The 19,873-nt window shown below is 39.6% G+C and overlaps 1 protein-coding gene across 2 annotated transcripts in view; it reads left to right on the top strand.

Annotated features, from left to right (window-relative positions):
• The window catches only part of LOC105197035 (transcription factor Sox-3), a 413,519-nt gene that overhangs the window by 194,806 nt on the left and 198,840 nt on the right, over positions 1-19,873 (top strand). The window lies entirely within an intron of this gene.

The following is a 19,873-nucleotide window of genomic DNA, read 5'->3' as shown; positions in this document are numbered from 1 at the left end:
CGGTAGAGAGTCATGGGACCATGACTGCACGAGAGAGAGACGGCCATGGCATTCGATGTACTCATACCGCGTCTCATTGTGCCCCACTTGACTTTGTTGTCGGGGCCGCTTTGTGCTCGTTCCGTTCTCTATCTGCCTTGCTCTCTTCTCCCTATCGCTCATACCTCGTTTTACCGCATTTCTGCACCGGCTCCACGCACTTACACTCGCTCTTCGACAAGCGTGTTTCTACGCCGAGTTAATTGTTTTGTTCGCCGTAATCACCGCAAGAGATTTCATAAGATCGTTTGTCCAAGAATCGCCGATTTGCAAGCACGGTTCTATAAAATAATGCTGGGAAATAATTAACCACTCTCAACGTACAATTTTTAATCACTGATACGTTTTCGTAAGTAATACGTTAGCATTTTTCGAAAGTCTATGTTCTAGTTTATATCTTGCTGATTAAGCGATCCAAATATATAAGTAAAGGAACGTTCGAATATTCTCACGTGTAAATGATCTAGTATAAATGAGAGATTTAGATTATTTCTATTACACAAATCATATTGTGTGCGGACAGTCAACGAGAGTAGAAATATCTATGAAGATTGTTGGTTCTAGCCACGTCGTCGAGCAGAAGTAGCCCTATGCGATCGTCTTACAGGGGTTGCGGAACGTAACCGCGTTGCTAATCCGACGCATAGTTTATACGTCATTAAACCTCGCTCGAGGGTGGCCGCGCGAGGAGCGGCAGGGTGGCACGCGCGGAATTCGCGGACGTCACGACGTATATTGCCGCCCGCGGCTATATATGTGTGTACGTGTGTGCGGCTTTTCTACGATAGCGGGGGTTGGACGCGGCGATTCGTTGGTGATGCTCGACCGTGGCAACCCTCGAGGGAGAGCTGTCACGTCGAATCATCCCCCGGAGATATGACAACGGCCTTCTACGGCCAGAGGGTGATGTCGTCGTCATTGGCGGCGGCGGTCGACCCCGAAATCGAGATTAAATATCTGTCCATTGCGACCACGTCTCGTTCCTTCATCCCTCATAGCGCGGGGCAACACTCGAACGGAGACTTTTAAGGGTGCGCAAAGTGTGGTTTATTGAAAAAAAAAAAGTAGTAATAGAAAAGTATCTCCGATGACAGAAATCACGGGGAATGAAGGAACTGTGCTTCAAAGGAGATAACGTTTACAACTTCTTGTGCACCTAGAGTCAATTTTCAGAATTCAATCTGCAGAGAATTTTTTATCTTCTTACAGTTTCAGACTTATTAGAGACCTTTTGTTGAAACAATCGATAGCAAATATTCTAGAATCTGTCGCTTAATCCTTCAATCCGATATGACACATGCTATATTTAATAAGCATAATTTATTACGTTATTATATCTCGCACCTGATATTTCCACATCGTTTCATCGGCGCTAGCAGTGGGAGATAGCCTCGGTATTTTGCGAGGGCGGGAAGTAAGCGGAGGAAGAACGCTCATAGACGGAAGGTGGTACGGGAGAACGGGAGACTGAGCGAGGAAGACCGTGCAAAGGGCATCATTCTAATTGCCCCGGACTTCCTTTCATCCCCTTTGTGTGACCCTGGGGCGCGCTTCCTCGTGTACCCCTCTCTCCTCCCGAGCATCTCCCACCGCCTCATCTTTCCCCCGTGGCGGCAGCTCTAAGTCATTTCTGCGATTAATTTTTCCTTCCAATTTGCACGCGGCAGTAATTAAGGGGTTGGGGCGCGGTACATCATCCGACGCTTCCACCGATGTCGGGGCCAGGGGGTTGGTTTTAGTGCTCGCGGCCCGGACTCCTTCGAAACAATGGCGAGTATCTTGAGTACCGGGCTCGCGTTTCGAAGCGGGGATCGTGAAATTTCAGCGAATAAGGCGAAGGCGATACTATCGTCTATTTTCCCCTCGCCGTTATTCGGCCACAATTTAATCAAAAATGCGCGTTATCCTTTGTAAGTGAGAACGAGAAACATTCCGCGTTCACCCATCTCTCTGAGAACGCAAAGTATGCATTACTTCATTATATTTAAAGGCATGGTTCTCTCTGTCTCTCTTCCTTTGTGTCCCTATACCTGTTTTACTACATGTGTTCGTTCGTTCGATCGTCCAGTCTATCGGTCGGCTGGCTGACTGGCTGGCTGGTTGGCTCGCTCCGGCTGAGTTTGCTGCATCGAAACGTATAACTCCACAGGAGGAAGGCAATAATAGATCCCACAATGCCACGCGAGCTTTTCAAGGCCCGTCCCGGGTTAGCGCGAGTAGAAGGATGATACTGGGATGGCTGTTTGCTGCAACGAGCGGCGAATGCACCTTTCGTCGAAGGCGGGGACGAGCGGCGAGAAGCGGGGTAACTCATCAACTAATGGCCCACACTGGAACCGAACTGCATTCTCATACGAATTCGTCTGCACTCGCTACGGATGCACGTGTAACTGCCGCGTTTCTCCGTGCAGTTACATTGACCGGACTACCTCGGCGTGACTCGTCCATCTCTGCGTTACATTCACATTCCTATCGTTTTCTTTTTTTTTTATATTTCCTTATTTTGAGTTAACTACTTGAAAGATAATTGCTTCCTTCTTCTTTTTCAAAAATACCGACAGATTTGCTTGAAACAATTTTTAACAAATTTTAGTTAACTTGAGAAAAAACAAAAGAGAGGAGCAATTACCTTTCTGATAGTTAAATTGAGATAAGGAAATCATGCATTTGGGCAATGATAGAAATGTGAATGTAACAATCAGATGAAACATATACCTATGTCGAGATGGTCTGATCAACACGACTGAATGGAGAAACGCATGCAAAGCTAAAAATTTCGAAGAAACCCATGTCACAGCATAATAAAAATATTAATTATTGCCAACATTGTCAGCATTATTTATCAAGAATCAGAGATTTTCGTATTAGACTAATCAACACGTGGCAAGGAGCGTTCCGCGATTTCTCACTACCTTGAGATGAATTGTAAGAAGAATGGCTCGTACCCTCAGGCAAAAGGAAGCATTCGCATAAATTCACCCAAAATGGCTCCGACAGCGCCAAAACTTCCCTACAACGGGCATCTATGAATACTGATCAGCTTCATTCGCGTACGAAATATCGGCTTGCTTCTTGCTCTTCTATTAACACTTAACCATTATACTTGTTAGCTTCATAATGTGACTATTATTGCGAGATAATTCCGAAACATATTTCGATAGTAAACGTAAACGGAAAAAACAATTTTGCTGAACTGTCTAAAAATTCAGCTAGATACAAGTATGAAATATATTTCGTTAGACCATCAAAATAATTAAGTAGGTTTAAACATGGTGAGCAATGTTGTAAAAGTTTTGACATTCCAAGCAACCAGCGTCCAACAAAATTATTTTAACTATTAAAATTATTTTCAGATCTTTAATTAGCTAAATTTTTAGATACTTTGGCAAAACCTGTTTCCGACCGTTCATCTGTCGAATAGCAATCGTTATAAATTGTAATTAATCTTTAGCCAAATCTTATAAAATTTTACAAAATTCTACTAAAAGTATCTTCGAAATCTACGTTGTTTTATGATTACTATGATTTTGAGAATAAATCCTAAAACAAAATTCTCTCCATGTAAAGAGAATCTAAGCTGGATTTAATTAAAAATTAAGAAATTTCTCTTTGTTATATGTATTTATCTTTGCCTAACAATCTCTTTCGTGTACGTTAACTTTCATATCCAATAGGAAAATGTTTATCTTTATCTTACAATAACACAGTTATATTCAACGTAATCCTAGTGAGTGCAGTTAATGAATCGCTTTGTATTATCGTCATCTTATTGCCGAAGCCCCGCGATTTTGTTCAATAACACTTTTAATTAAATCCTTCGTATATCTTTTTTAAATCTAAAAATCAAATCAATGAGTATCTTCTGTGAAGACTGTTATGAAGAAAAGATAAAAGGAAGAAGTTGAACGTTTATAAGAACGTGGCATCACAACAAAGTACCTTCTACTTTCATCTTTATTTCAGACGTGCGTTTAATAAGTATCCTAAATTACCACTCTCGAATTAATATCGCGACTGTTAATCTCGCGAATTGTTATGGTTACGAGTCTTCGTTGTAGCGTCTTGTACACACTTCACGAGGAGAGATATACATCGTGCCACAACACGCAAATATTTGCCCAATCTCTTCGGCCCGGGCGGACGACGGACGCAAACCCTTTTGCCGAAACTTTAAACGGACGATCGGAGTTAGGGTCGAGGAGTTTTTAACGCTTCAAGCGTTGCCATGGCAACAATGGCAGGCCCCGTTATTAATCCCCGTCGAGAGTAGCGAAGAATGATAGAACGTGGAGCAAAGGAAGAAGAAACGGATGGACAGAGACTCTCCTTGCCTGTTCGCGATAGCTTCTGCTCTTCTCATTGCCCCTACTGCCTTCGTTACTTCATCTCTAACGTTGCTCGCCTCGTCTCTCCGCGTTTCTGCGAGAAAATGTTCATGCGAGCACATTTTGCCCATTCATTTCTCTTTCTCGAAAATTCACAGTGAGAGAGAAAGAGAAACGGAGCTTCCCTACGTTCCACTTTCGTTCGAAACCCATCTTCCTCCGCCCTCCCCCCCCCTCTCTTTCTCTCTGTCTCTTTTTCTTCATTAACGACTTAAAGCATTGCTCATTGTCATCACTTCCTACAAATGATAATCTGTGAATTTAAGAACAGGAAAAGTAACGACGCCTGTAAAAATCTCGCATTGCGACTGAAATGGTGATCACTGGTGATCACCGGACAGTCCTTGCCCTTGATCGTCCATCTATCAGTAGCGCTGTTATAAATTTTAATTAAACTTTAATTAAATCTTATCAAATTTTATTTTTTACAACAGTATAGTAAACTTGTTCGAATGCATTGTTCTATGATTACTGTGATTTTGAGGATAAATTCTAAGAGAAAATTCTTACTTCCATTTGCCATTTTCTTTCGCACGAAAACCTTGAAGTCGTCCTGAGAATCAGAGAGAATTTGCTCACTATTGAACGATAGTCGATTCATAACGCCGAGATAGAGGAGTCTTCAAATTACTAATATGATGCCATTAATACCATTTTCAGCTATACTTCAAAGATATCTTTCTAAAAATCGAAGTCCGGATCGTTTAGAGTTTAGACCTAATGTGACAACCAAAAGTTAACAAAACGCTCTTTCTTGAGTATTTGTCTACCTCCTTGACTTCTTTCTTTCATATTTTCTCGCCGAATATCGGAAATCTCTTTCCGTTTCTTTTTTTTATTATTTTCATCATTTAAACATCATCAAAATCGTCAATACCAAAAGCACAGAGGTTGTTTTTCGCGAAAGAAGCGAAATGCAGCATGCATCTTCATTTTTTTCCCGTTGTGTCGTCGTTACATTACCGTTATCATCGATCCGACACTTTAAAAACGACAAGTTTCATTTTAGCACATTTTTCACCCCTTCGCGCCACGTTTTTTACTTCCCCTCTTTGGAAATGCATATTCCCGATTAGCCGTCATGAGCAAGCGGAGAAACGCGCGTACAAATTCAATTCAGCGCGAAAGAAAAAAGGAAGAAAAAAAAAGGAGATCAGATGACGTCCATCGCGGCGGAAAACTCGTCGGAGGATGCGTGCACGGGAGGAGGCGTATCTATTTCTCTCTCTCTCTCTCTCTCTCTCTCTCTCTCACTCCTCAAATATTCATAGCGCGTGGACGTCGGACGTAGGTACGTACGTAGTTCTCGCCATCGCGGCGCATGCACGCACACATGCACATACGCGCGCGCGCGTTAACATACACCGACACACCCATACCCAGCAGCAAGTTTCTCTGCCTTTTTTTCGTCGTGTATCGCTCCGTTTCCGGTATCGATGCCGCATCGGTCTCGTCGCCGCCGCGCCGCGCCGAGAGCGGAGGAGCTCTCTCTCGCCAGGAGCGAGCTTTGTTTTCGAAACGTACGAGCCACCCACACGAGCTCGCACACGCACGCACACGTGTACACGCGCACGTGCGTCCGAGAGTAACGCGCATATAGCGGAGCGTATATCGGAGCCAATGCGTGTGTGTGGTCCGGACTGACGTGCACTCGCGAGCCGCGCCGTTGGTTGGAAAAAGAGAAGAATCGAAAGTCGAAGGTTCCGCGCCTCGTTATTCATCGACATTCGGCTCCGCCTGTCAGAAGGCATTATTTACGGTTTCGCGGGAGAACGAACTTTTTAATTCGAGTCGGTGCAGGTGGTAAATGCACGGCCGCGCGAGCGAGCAGCGTGAGCCATCGCTCTCTCGCGGATTCCTATCGGCGAGAGAGCGACGAGAGTGATTTTTCGGGCTTTGATCGTTCCGGCGAAACGATTGAATCGAGCACCGCCGTAGGTTGTTAATCGGACAGATTGTACCATTAGCCGAAATAGAGTTTTTCGAATTGAAAACTAGCCAACTAGATGATGCTAAGGGAGATAAGAATCTGCTCGATGAGATTTATACCATAATTCCCGCCGAAATTTGTACAAAAGTGAAATTTTCTTTCTAATTTGTAATTTTAATGAATGGTTAATTTCACAAAATGCATGCAAAAGTTACATTTATTTTTTTTGACAATTTCGTACGCACGATACTGCGTCGATCTTTATTCCGATTATTGCAGACGGCCGTAATAATGTAGAAGACGTGTTGCATGACCACGAGACGTGTTCTCGCGAGCCGATGTAACATTGATGTAATAGCGAGACAAAGTCGTCCGAGGCATGACGCGAATAGAATTTCATTTCCTCTCCCATAGAAGAAGAGATGCAACAAAGTCTATCGTATATGTATACGCGCTTAACAGATAAACGATGAATGCGCCCCAGTGATCGGAACGCGCGATAATGGACATATAACTGCGAGTTTATCCAAAGTACTGAATCGGAAAAATTCTTTTTCAAATAATTATCGCTCGGCACATTCTGCCAGTAAAAAAAAAATATATAAAACTAATCGACTGCATCACTGCGTTTTATTGATCGACGGTACGGGTACATACAACCGTGATGTTATTAGACAGACTGTTAATTCCAATTTGAACGTGAGAACTTCAAAATGATATAATGCAATCTCATCTCCACTTTGAAATTATGTTTAACAATGTACGTACATGTTTTTTTGGCACTTTCTTTTCACGTTGGACTGCGATACTTCTGAGAGTTAATTTTTATTATTTTTACAGATGTAAAGAGATCCTTCAGTGATTCTTACATATACTTTAAAGACGTTTTGGCTATACAATACGAGCTAAAAATTATTGAAATTTAAAAACTGAAGGCTTCTCTAGATTTATTCTTTTTTTTTTTCGTAATCAACAAGAAAAAAATTTAGTCGTGAATACTAGATATTTTGGTCCTGAAATTAATTGCAAAGAAGAAAACAATGAAAAATTTGATTTTTAATGGTCTTTGCGGTAAAAATTATATTTTATTAATTTTTAAATGAATAAGTGAATCTAAATAAATTTTTGCACAAATATTTATTATAGTTTTATTAATATATGTAAAAATTTCGATTTAATTGGTAGTCCTACTTTGCCATCAATTTGCAACTAAGTACTCAAAAATGATTTCAAGTGTAAACCACAAAATTCAATAATTGTTAAACCAATAAGTAAATTGTGCTCAAATTTTAAATACATACTTAAACGTAACAGAATATTCTACAAAATTGTTATATTTTTAATAATGTTTTGAAATGTGACACATACATCCTTAACATTTGTAAAAAGTTATAAAGTTAAATCTTGTATAGTTGTTTATTTAAAAAATTATATATAAATGTTTTAACTAATTATTAGAGCTTCCACGTTTTGAAAAGAAAGAAAACCGCAAGACAGAATTGTCGAATCGTGTGTATTATAGAGAATGTTAACTTCGTATCGTATTAACTATATATAAAAATTCTTGACACATTGCGTGAACATGCAATTGTGTGAATTTATCCAAATTTACTTCGTTACGTGTACAACATAAAATTTGAACCGCTGAAATGCACAGCAATATTTCGTAAATCGCAAAGTCGTACCTGCTGGCGTTACTTTTTCGCTGATTGCTCGAAGCACGAACGCGATTTTCGTAGGAAGTATCAACGGGAGAGAGGTAGGAGAGAAAAGTATCAGCGCTTTCAAACGCGGAAGACGTATTCGACGGCCGCAGAGCACTCTCGAGATGAAGCACGAAGTAACGCTGATCTAATAACGGGACAAACGTCGCGCGAATCGCGTCCCGGACGGGATTTCATTTCCTCTGCCGTAGGAGAAATGAGGCGGTGCAAGGCGGGTAGGAGAGAGAGGAAATCGAGGAAGAGAGAGAGAGAGAGAATCGATCGCTGCTGTATATCCGCGCTCGTCTTCCGATACCGGTGTCTGCAGCTACTTGTCGAACAAAGCGTCTCGAGTAAGAATTTTAGCGGAGACAAACCGTTTCTGTCTCTGAAATGTACATTCGTGAAAATTCTCGGAATATATCGGATCTCGTACTAAATGCTAAATACGTAATACCGAGGCGTGGTCCGCGAGATAAAACGATTCTTTGTGCGTCGTCCATTTTTTTGTATCGCGGGATTGCCTCATGGAGCGGAATTAATGCTGCAGCGAGAGCGTTTCGAATTGCGCGGATGATTTGATCCTGGGTATGATATCCGCGCCGCTGAATAACTCTTTGGCATTTACTCGTGAGAACACGGTGCATTAGGATTCTCGATGGGTACGGGGGTGCGAGCGAGATAGAACCGGATTTAACGGACGAACGAGGGCGCCGAGCGTCACACCGCCGGAAGTGCGTCTAATGCGTCCGTCTGGGGTCACGCGTCATCCCGCTTCCGGCACGACCATTACCTTCGGTAAAACATTTCGTTTTGCAGAAGGGAAAGAACCGCCTACGCTTTATTCTTTCTCCTCCCCCCCCCCTCTCTCTCTCTTTCTTCATATTTGGCATAGCTTAGTCGAGCTCGGAATTACGTCGTTAAATGTGAGATACAAGTTATTCCAATTGCTTAACATCTTGCCGAAAGAGAAATCCAAGTGATGCCTATATAATGATGGTGAATAGATAGTGATGGATGGGAATAAAATCGATTCGGCATCTGCGAATATGTTAATATGCATATATACACACGTAAAATGGAAAAAAAGAAACATACAGAGTATCTTATTTTAACTTTTACATCGAAATATTTCATAAAACATGCAAGAGACACAGAAAGACGAAAATTGTATGATCTGAAGAGGAATAAATAATGATACAATTAATTTTTCAAAGTTACATAAAGATCATCGCCATTTTTTAAAATAAAATTATATAATTTTTTTACATAAAACGATTTCTTTGATTATTCTGCATATAAAAGTATTATGGTAGAGTTATTGAAAAATCAATAATTTACGAGATGATTTATGTTTCATTCTGGTATATTTTTACGTAGAATATCTCATAAACTATTGACTTTTCATCAATTATACCTCAATGTTTTTATGCACAGAACAATTAGATGTATCAAGTGATATAAAGAAAACACATTATTACTTCTTAAAGAAATATGTAGTTGTACATTTCAAATTATATTTTATTTGCATTTTTTTTTTTTTTTAAGTAGCTGTCTCATCAATTGATTATTCTGTGCATAAAATCATTGAGGTATAGTTGTTGAAAATTTATTCTAAAATTTATTCAAGATATTTTATATTTTATTCTGGCATATATTTTCGATAACTCTATCTTAATACTTTTATATACAAAATAATCGTAAGAATTATATTACATTAAAAAATAATAATTTTTGTTTGACCTTAAAAAATTAATAATTTCTGAAAATTTATTTTGTACAATTATTTATTCCCCTTTAAACCATACAATTTTTGCCTGAAACATTTTTTATTTTGCATATTTTTCAATATATTTCGATGTAAAAATTAAAATAGTACACCCGGTACATGAAAAGAACAGTTTTTTTTGTTAAAGTATTTAAAAATTCTTTAAAAATTTAGATTCAAAAATAATTAATGTTGGGCCACACGCACATATGAAAATACAATAATTATAGATACTCAAGTATGATGGAATGGTGCAAAAAGTTTTGATATTCTAGCAATCAGCGTGAGCGTTCTATACATAACTGTTTTGATAATCTAACGATATTATTTTCAGATCTATAGCTGAATTTTTACTTTAGCTATACCATTCTTTACGTGTAGGCATATAATAGCACCGATTGTTTTTAACTTTTTATTGAATCATTATTTTCAGTTTGTAATCATGTATGAAAACACCTTGAAACAAAAACTGCCTGTGCGTTTCTCTTACGCAACAATGAAACAATATGCGCGAGAATGGCAACACTTGCTAATTTTTTAGATCTAACATCACAGCCGTCGATCAATGACCCTCAATTATAAGCGTAACAATAGCCGTTGTTTGTACCTAGACATTCTGAACGAAGGGGAAGAAATTAAAATTCATCACTCAACGCTCGAAAGGCATCGATCCGTTTTTCATTTCCTCGAACAGGACGAAGTGTCGTCGCATTTCGCGCTGTCTCGCCTTTCTCAATGTCGAGAACTAACAAAATGCAACGAGATGCGAGGCAGCTAAAGTAATTTATATCGTATTTTACAAATTCTGTCTCTTACTAATTTTTTAAAAAAAATTATCTATTACTTTGAATAAAATAGAAAAGGATTGATATTTAATTTTTATTTTCAGTTGTATAACTTTTTGTTTACATTTGATTTACGATTTTTTGTCACATATGAAAAGATTTCATTTTGTCATGTATAAAAAGATTTAAATCAATATCGAAATAATACGATATTTAAGAAAAGATAAGCGAGTTTTACAACGGAGAAAGAAAGAATAGCAGATGCGTGGAAAGAAAGATTAGCTCGAGGGAGCGAGCCAATGAACAGGAGCTTACCATCTAGATTGGCCGGCGTATTGTTTTAAGGCAGGCCCGACGCATGCGTGGATCCTGTGCGTAGGAGGATCAGCCACGGTTCATGGCCTACGTTCGATAAATATCCCTTCGCGATTTCCTGGAGTTTACCGATTGCAGAATATCCATTCATTTGAAAACTTTAATGTGGCGAGTTCGCACTCCATGTCTATTATACAAAATTGATTGGAAATTAGTTTAAATAAATTAAAAAATTTTTTAAACAGTGATTGGGATAAGATTTTAGATTTTAGATATATTTGTGATTGTGCGTATAAAATCAAAAGAATCATTTTCAAACTATCTAAACGACAGTAGCGCCATCCTATAAAGTTAAAACGTGCACTGTAGTCTTAAACCTCTTCTAATCTCGACTATTCTTTAAAAATTAAACCGGTAAGAATTCTAAAATTTATTCTCGTGACAATTATTAAAATAATTATTAATAAAAATGAAATACACCAAGGGACATGGGCAAAAGAAAGTCACCTTTAGGTGGTAAACGTGGCGGGCACCGCGCATTCCTTAACTTTATAAAAATTTTGAAAAAGAGTTGTGCTCCCGCGGAGAGATTGATTCTGCGGAGTTTCCAACGTCGCAATTGCCATCTTTGCCGCTGCCGGGAGAAATACAAATAGGTCTTGGCACGTCATCGCTCCTATTAAGTTACTCCACCCACTCGTCCGCAAGACAGACCACACCGCGAATTACACCTCGCCTACCCCCCGTGCCCATAATTAAAAGGCAAGTAGCAGCGCCGAAGGAAACATTCGTCCTCATATATCGACTCGGCCTTTGCCTCTACACTTAATGGCAAGGAAGCCATCCCTGACGCCAACCACACAAAATGACAGCAGACAAAAAGAGAAATGAACATTTTTCAAAAATGCCACCGAGTCGATTAGAACTTTTCTCTTTTAGGATACTTATAGGGAAAGAACGGTTTTGTTGAAGTATCTAAGAATTTAGCTGTACTGAGAGAAAAGTCGAAATATTTAGAAGCTAATTTTATTTATGATATTTTCCTCCACTTATTAATTTTAATAAAATTTAACTGATGAAATATACAGTAATTACATTTTCTTAGAGAAAATAAAAGACAGACTTGAAAATTTTAGGGTTTATTCTTACATGTTTCTAGATAGTAAGTAATAAAATTATTTTATTAAGAAAACAAAATTCCACACCACGTCCTTTATCTTTCTCTTAATGACTATACAGATCTGAATTTTGTTGAACCATCAAAATGATTAATTATATATGACGTTCAAATAAGAACAAAAAATTTTGACCATATAGCAAATAGCAACCAACTTGAGCGTCAGACGTAATTATTTTGATGATCTAACAAAATTATCTTTAAACCTGTGTAAATTTTTAGATATTTAGTAAAAAATTTTCGTTCTTTCCGTTATAGGTTTTCTGTTAGGATTCTGTTAGATTATTCTTTTTACAATTTTACTGTCGCTTACGAGTTCTCTTATACTGTTCTTCGAAGATTAACCGATATCTTTGCGATAGTTTGGTCATTCGTAACACAGTTACGCATTTCTTTATTAAATTGTCAATTTTATAATTATGTTAAATATATACATAAGCTTGGATATTTCTTGACCATGTTTTTACCCGCGGATTTCTTTCTCACGTATAAAACGTCTACGATGCATCTCGTGTGACGGAAATTGTTAAGACCTGAGAAGGAGAGGTGGAGACAGAGGTGCGCATTAAAATCATCCGCGGCGTTATTATGCGACCAGGTATAAATAATGCAGCGTCGCGTGGCGGGTTGCACAATGTGGCGACCATGCGGTGAGGATTATCCGGCGTTTTCGCAGAGGCGTACTAAGCGAATCGACAAAGACGAAGAAGCCGGAATGCATAACGAGAAAGATAGAGAGAGAAAGAGAGAGGGAGAGAGAGATAGGAGGGGGAAAGAGGAAAAAGAGAAAGACCGAAATGAATGAGAAGAGAGGGTAGCGGTGGAAAGCGCGGCGAAGAAAAGCGATAGCAGCCGAGCGTTTGCTTAATCCATCGACTTTGTGTTGTTAATGAGCCGGATATGCTTTATGTGTTTGCGCGTGCACGCAAAAATTACGAGACGCGAAATAAAATGCCGAGGGAAAGGATAAGCGAGACGAAATGCCCCGCACTTTATCCTAATGACGAGAAAACTGCAGATCATTGAACGTTTTACAACCGAAAAGTAAAAAGCATAATTTTCTTTGTCGCGTTTCGCGACTAAGCAACCTTCTCAAGCACTATTGATGAATCAATTAATCGATTTGGGGAGATTTTTTATTCTTGAAGCAAGATTAGATTCTTGATGGCTTCCGAACTTTCAACGTTTAATGTGCTGATGAGTAGCAATGGAATTAAGTATTCTACAAGTAGATTTGAATCTGGTAACGTAGTTTTGAACTCTCCATGATTGTTTTAAAAAAATCAAAGCAGTGCTTCCAAGTAGACTCAAAACTGAACGAAATAGATTCGAAATTCGAATCTTTTATGAACCTTGAAAAACTAGGACCCACCTCCAGAATTGGGCGTAATTGATTACTTTTGTAATCAATAAAATTACTTAAATAATTCCTGTAATCTTAATTACAGAATAATCGATTACTTTGGTAATCATGATTACTGGTAATCGTACTGATTATTAAGTAATTTGGATAGTAATTACAAAGTAACATCACCAATAATCATGATTATCAAAGTAATTTATTATCAAAAATACAATATGTACATTATGTTACATCATTTATTTTTTCCTTTTTTTGCACTTCTGATAGTTTTAAGAATTATGTAATCGTGTCAGATTACAAGTACAATTATTGTAATCAGGAATCTCTTATGATTGCAGATTATTTGTATTAGTAATCATTTTATGGACGATTACCAATTACAAATATAATCTGTCAATCTTATTATAAATTATTACATTTGTAATCGTGTAATCGATTACAAAATATCCAACTTCGTTTCCAAGTAGATTAAATGTACTCAGTTCTTGTATCGGTGCTTTAACAAACCATTTTATATTCCTTTGTAATACATGTTAAAGTAACTACATTCTCAGAGTTCGAGTACTACTTGCAAATGACTCGATTTTTTACGATAAAAAGTATTTATAATTATATTTCAGAATCTCGCAGATGCTCGTTTATAAAACTCAAAACTAACTAATCGGGATCGATTTCCTCGCAAGTATAATGTATGAAATACTATTTCTTTCTTTGAGTGTTACTTGAATTCTAGAAAATGAAGCTTGGTTATTTGACTTGACTCTGATTTTTAATAATAACTGAATTTGAGATCCCAACTCTACTGATAAGGCTGAATATCAAAGTTTTTATTTGGTTCGCTGAAATGATCGAAATCGTGAAATCTTTTGCTCTCGTGACAGACGTGGCTACGTGCCACTAGTATGGCACGAGATCGAATCGAATCGCGGTGGACAAAACAACGATTCGATCGATCAATTAAAAGTGCAGCGCGTGGAACGCTCTCTGGGAACGCGCCATTCGCGAGGAATACTAAATGGAACGCGCAAAATGAAACGGTTGTTTCTCCATACGGATGAATGCAGACTGTCCGGGTTCTCGACGCGGTTTTAGGGTTCTCTTCTCGGCTCTCGAACCCAGTTTAACCCATAATAGAACGGCCCGGCGCTTCCACCGCGCGCTTCGTAGCGCTTCCGTAGCGGGCCTTTTAACAAAATTTCGACAAGACATCCGATGCGATACTCGGCGCTAATAAGCGTAATATATTAGAGAGCCCTTTGTTGCGTCTTTCAGCGTCTTTCAGGTCCGAATCCCGTCGGAATTGGATTCGGATGAAAGGAGTGAAAAGGGAAGTGCAAGTTTGTGTGGCGAGAGAAATAGGGGAAGAATCGGGAAGGATGGCAGAAGGAACGCGAGAGCGATTTGTAATATATATTATATGCGCGCGAGGGAAGGGGGAGAATCCTCAACGCGGGATTCATAACCGCCCCGGCATCAGAGTGCGAGACAAATGTGTTTCACGATATGGAGACAAAACGCAGAGGACGACGATGACGACGATGGCGGCGACGGCGCGCGACAGCGGTGGTGGTGACGGTGACGACTCGTCGTCGTCGTCGTCGTCATTCGTTAAACCGTTTTCACGTTTAAACGGCCGCGAGGTGGAGGCGAGGCGGAAGAAGAAGAAGGCGAGAAGGGCCGTGTTGCTTCGAAGCCAATGAAACGGCCGATGAAAGGGGCCCTCCTCTTCTCTCCCTCGCCCGACATTCCTGCGCTGGGGCCCGGGCGTCATTACTCAAAGAGGATACTGTCGCGATGGCTCGTCCGGCTCGTGGATCTTTCTAAAGGAAACAGCTCCGAGAGCGAGCACATCGAGGAACTGTGTGACGCCGCGAAGAAATCTGTCAGCCAATGATGCGCGTCGGCGAGCACGCTCTACCGTCAGATTTATGAGCGCGACCCGTCTCTTCTACCCTACGATTCAGCAGCGTAATATTTTTCCGCGTGTCATCGAAACAGACCTCGTGCAGCCGTTCCTTTCTTTTTGTTGCCTTCGGCGTTGCGCGATTATGTAAATGCGCAATCAACGCTCGCCAATTGATATCAAATAGATGTCAAAAGCGATCCATGATATTCTCATTGCAACACGTTGCAAACGTTTAGAGTTTAATCCTGGAAAGTATCGATGAAAGAGTTGCATTTTCTTCCGTTCTTCTGGAATTATATTATGCGAGCGGAATCTCATCGCGGCTGCACGTCGCCATTTTCGGTACCAAATCTTTACTTCGATCTCGTGATCAGCGATTCTTCGACGGTGAAGAAACCGGTCGCTCTGTTATGAAATAATGAGTGTTATCGAGAGCAAGAGAATAGCAGGAAGGAAGGTTGGCTGCCTCTCTCTCTCTCTCTCTCGTCTCTCTCCTCTCTCTGTGTGTGTGTGTGTGTATGTGTGTGTATGTCTCTCTTTCTCTCTCTCACTCTCGAATAACGCGACGCGTAACACGTGGGCGCGGAGTGCCCGGAGAGAAGATAAACGGATTACGGGCGCTTTGTGTCAACGTGATCCGCTTCCCTTGCACCCGAGTGCCGTGCCCGTCGTCCGACTATCTTCAATGCGATATTACGCGCTCCAGTGCTGGTAACACCGCTCGGTTTGCAGGACGCGCAGTCGCTTCGGACCGATAACCAATTTTCATTACTCTATATTAATTTCAGGGATGCTCGGCTTGCTCGATGTGGGCTGACTGCCGAATATACGCCGCCACGTTAAAATGCTCGAGAAAAAAAATGGTGAAAATGCAAGAGAGAGAGAGAGAGAGAGAGAGAGAGAGAGAGAGTAAAAATGTGCATTGCATTCACCTACGTTATAAGAAGCAGGAAAAAATAAAACTTGGCACCTTTGATAAATAGTTTGTCATTCGATTAGCATTATCAATAGCGTTTCACTTTTTCGAGACGGGATTTATTTATTTATGCACAATAGATTATTGATAACATTTTCTCTTGTACTTACATATTGATACATGAGAAGTGTATCGAGAAATCGTAAATAAATCGAGACGAGACGTCAGATTAGATCCGAGACCGAGATGCCTTTATCTGTCTCTATCTCGATGTGGCTGTCAAAATTTTAGTCTCGGTGAAACACTAATCATCAAATTAGTTATATCACTTGTCGCATATCTTAGGACATTTGTGTCCTGCGTGTTTCTTTTCTTTAAAATATCTTGTCGACTATAATTAGTTATAACATTTATATATGATTTTTTCTTTAATACCCAATCATACAAAAGTTTTCTAAAGATGTTAACGTATATATAAGAATTGCTCACTAATTTTTATATATATGTAAAAGTGATGGAAATTTAACGACAGACACGAACGACCCGTGGTACGTCGTAGTAAGGTTCCGAAAAACCAAGTGTACATTAAGTGTTAAGTATAATCTTAAAATAAAACGGTTTAATGTCCTTTTAAAATTGATCCATTTCTAACTTGTAATTATTTCGCTGTACGCATCATCGGGAAACGTCGCGCTCTGAGCTATCCGACTTTATTATGGAATCCTCCGCTTGTGACAGGACAAGGTGACCCAGTCATCGCTCGATGACAGAGACGAGACCATTGTGCCGTTCAGGATCGGCAGTAATCGGCGTATAACGGTCTCTCTTGCTTGTGCCGTCGGAGATCAGATCGAGGAGAGACACAGGAAGAGATGCGAAACGCGCGCTCGCGCGCGCAGGTTCGGGGCGGGAGGTGATGGAGGAGGAGGAGAAGGTGAAGGAGAGATGAACGTAGAAGCCCCCTTATGCGGATCCATCGCAGACGCATTCCCTTCTCCGAGGATATCTCCTCATTGTACTCACCCCTTAATCAACAGCTCCCTGCCGTCCTTCGTGGCCGTTCGATGCTTATTGATATAGTTCACCCCTCCGCCCGCCATATATCCCCGGTCATATAAACGCGTTCACGATCACGTACATACGCACATATGTGCCTCTCTGTCTCTCTCTCTCTCTCTCTCTCTCTCTCTCTTTCTCCCTCTCTCTATGGCGCGTTCTCTCTTTCTATGTACCTGTGCACGCAGATGTGTGCGCCGTGTGTGACGTCCCACAGCCGCTCACCATGGGGTATTTGCATGACAACGTTGGTAAGCATACGCGCGTGCCTCTCCGTCCTTCGCACTCGCTAATTAGCCGGCGCTACATACCGGCGTGGATTAACGAGAATATTGCATTTTTAATAGAGTCCGCCCCCTGCGGCTCACGCGTAGCGAGCACCCCTCGCGGGGATTCTCCCATCCCGGTCGTGAGGGTGTCTCGCGGTAGTGATTTCAACGACGACCTCGTCGCATGCCTCGTTGCCCGTTAAGGATCAACGCAAGAAGGACTTTGATGTCTTTCCCCGCGACTGAACTTCTGGACGGATTTATTAAAAGACACGCAAATCGCGGCGAGTCCTCGTGCGGAAAGCCGATCTAGCGCGTCCCGCTATTGCTCGCGTGAATGCGATTCAGAGAGCCGACCCTCCGCCAAGTTCCCGAACACACGCTAATAGAGAACTAATACCTGCGTCATTCACGTACGGATTGACAGACACATCAGCAGGGCTTTCACCTACTAGTTAATATCGTGATCAGTGATGGATAAAATACTTTAATGTGCCTAGGTACAGATACAGATACATGTGGAAAAATGTGTCTAAATACAGTTACAAATACACAAATTAGAGTGCGTATAGATGGACATATACTTGGATACTTTAAAAGTATTTCACACACATATCAGATACTTCAAAATTGTGTTTTATTGTAATAACAGTAATATGCAGAAAACATATTAAATCAATATTTATTAGTGTGACGTATAACGATTTATCCGCAATGATAAATTAAAAATACAGAATACGAAACGTGATTACACACAATGCCAATTTAGAATGATGTAGACTACATCATGTATTTTATTGTCATAGATTTTTTAAATAAAAAATTCTAGAAACGGTTTGTGGCAAATTTACATAAATATGAAACATAAATGAAATTTTCACACAAGTATCTATTAAATTTAATTATGAAATAATATTAAATAATAACTAAATTTATATTATTAATTCAATAATAGGGAGGAAAATATTAATGAAAACTTAATCTCCAAACAAACTTATAACTATAGAATAAAAAAAAGGGACAGATATTCTTTGTGTTTACATCACACGTCATCGCTCTATCTTTTTTAACATTCAATACGATACAGCGTTGTAAACATTCGTTATCCGGTTAATTCAAAAACTACCTCATTCATTTTTATTAGTCAAAAATTCATTTTACAAACTAAAAATATATCGATGATATTATTCTCGGCCGACGAAGAGTGGAGAGGCGGGCCAGACGGGCGCGCACGTGCTCCTGTCTGAAGGGACCTTGTGCGGTCAACGACCCGAATGGAGAAGCATCAATCAGCGTGCACGTGCCTTGGCTAAGCGGAGTCTTTCTCGCTGCGCGAAACTATCGCAACGACTTCTTGCATCGCACCGTGTTACAAACGCTCGTAACTTATTTGCAGGGTTGGGTAATTGAAAAATTAAGTTAAATAATAAAGTTAATAAATTTTAATTTAAACCAGTTAATTTTAAATGGTTTAATTTTTAACTTGAACTACTTATTTGTTAAACACATGAACTTTAATTTATTAACTTTTTATCAAAGTTAAAAATTTATTTGTATAAAGTTTTTGTAAAAAGAGGTTATAAAAGAAAAAATTTTAAAAGAAGGAAAAACAAGAAAAGAAAGAGTTTCGGTTTATTTGGGATCGTCTACTGGTTTTACTGATTAAAGAAACGAAACGCCAATGATTTTCACTTCTGCCAACTGCATTATTTTTACTAGTAATAACCAAACCTATTTTCGAACAAACTATTAATAATTATGAAATAAGCGAAAATAGTTTCGTAAGTGAAATATTATATTCATAGAGCATGCCTCCAAAATGTGATTGAAACTTTCAAAGATAAATAACATGTTCAGTTCGTCCTACCTATGTCCATAATTAACAGACGGCTAATTTGTCACAGCAATAAAGAAGCGCCGGTTGCCTGTACACGCAGGCGCGGCGGATCTACCGCAGCAGATCTGCTATTCACAAACAACACGAAATGTGCAATGAATCCGCCGCAGTAGATTCGCTCGCATTGAAAAAAAAATAATCGTAATGCAAGCATATTTAATGTTAAACGGGCGCAATTCTATTCTTCAAATAAAGTAAAATTTGTTTTAATTTAAGAATATCTCTTCACTTTGTTTTAAGAATAATTTATTCTTAATCGAAGATTATTTATTTATTGTTGGTGCTATTCTAAGCATAAAATATTTTTAGATTAAAGCATTTGTGCATTTCTTCAAGAATTCATTGTTTTTGTGTGATGTCATAA

Source organism: Solenopsis invicta, chromosome 9 (assembly GCF_016802725.1).
Source record: "Solenopsis invicta isolate M01_SB chromosome 9, UNIL_Sinv_3.0, whole genome shotgun sequence".
NCBI lineage: Eukaryota > Metazoa > Arthropoda > Insecta > Hymenoptera > Formicidae > Solenopsis > Solenopsis invicta.
This window is presented reverse-complemented; position numbering and strand designations above follow the sequence as displayed.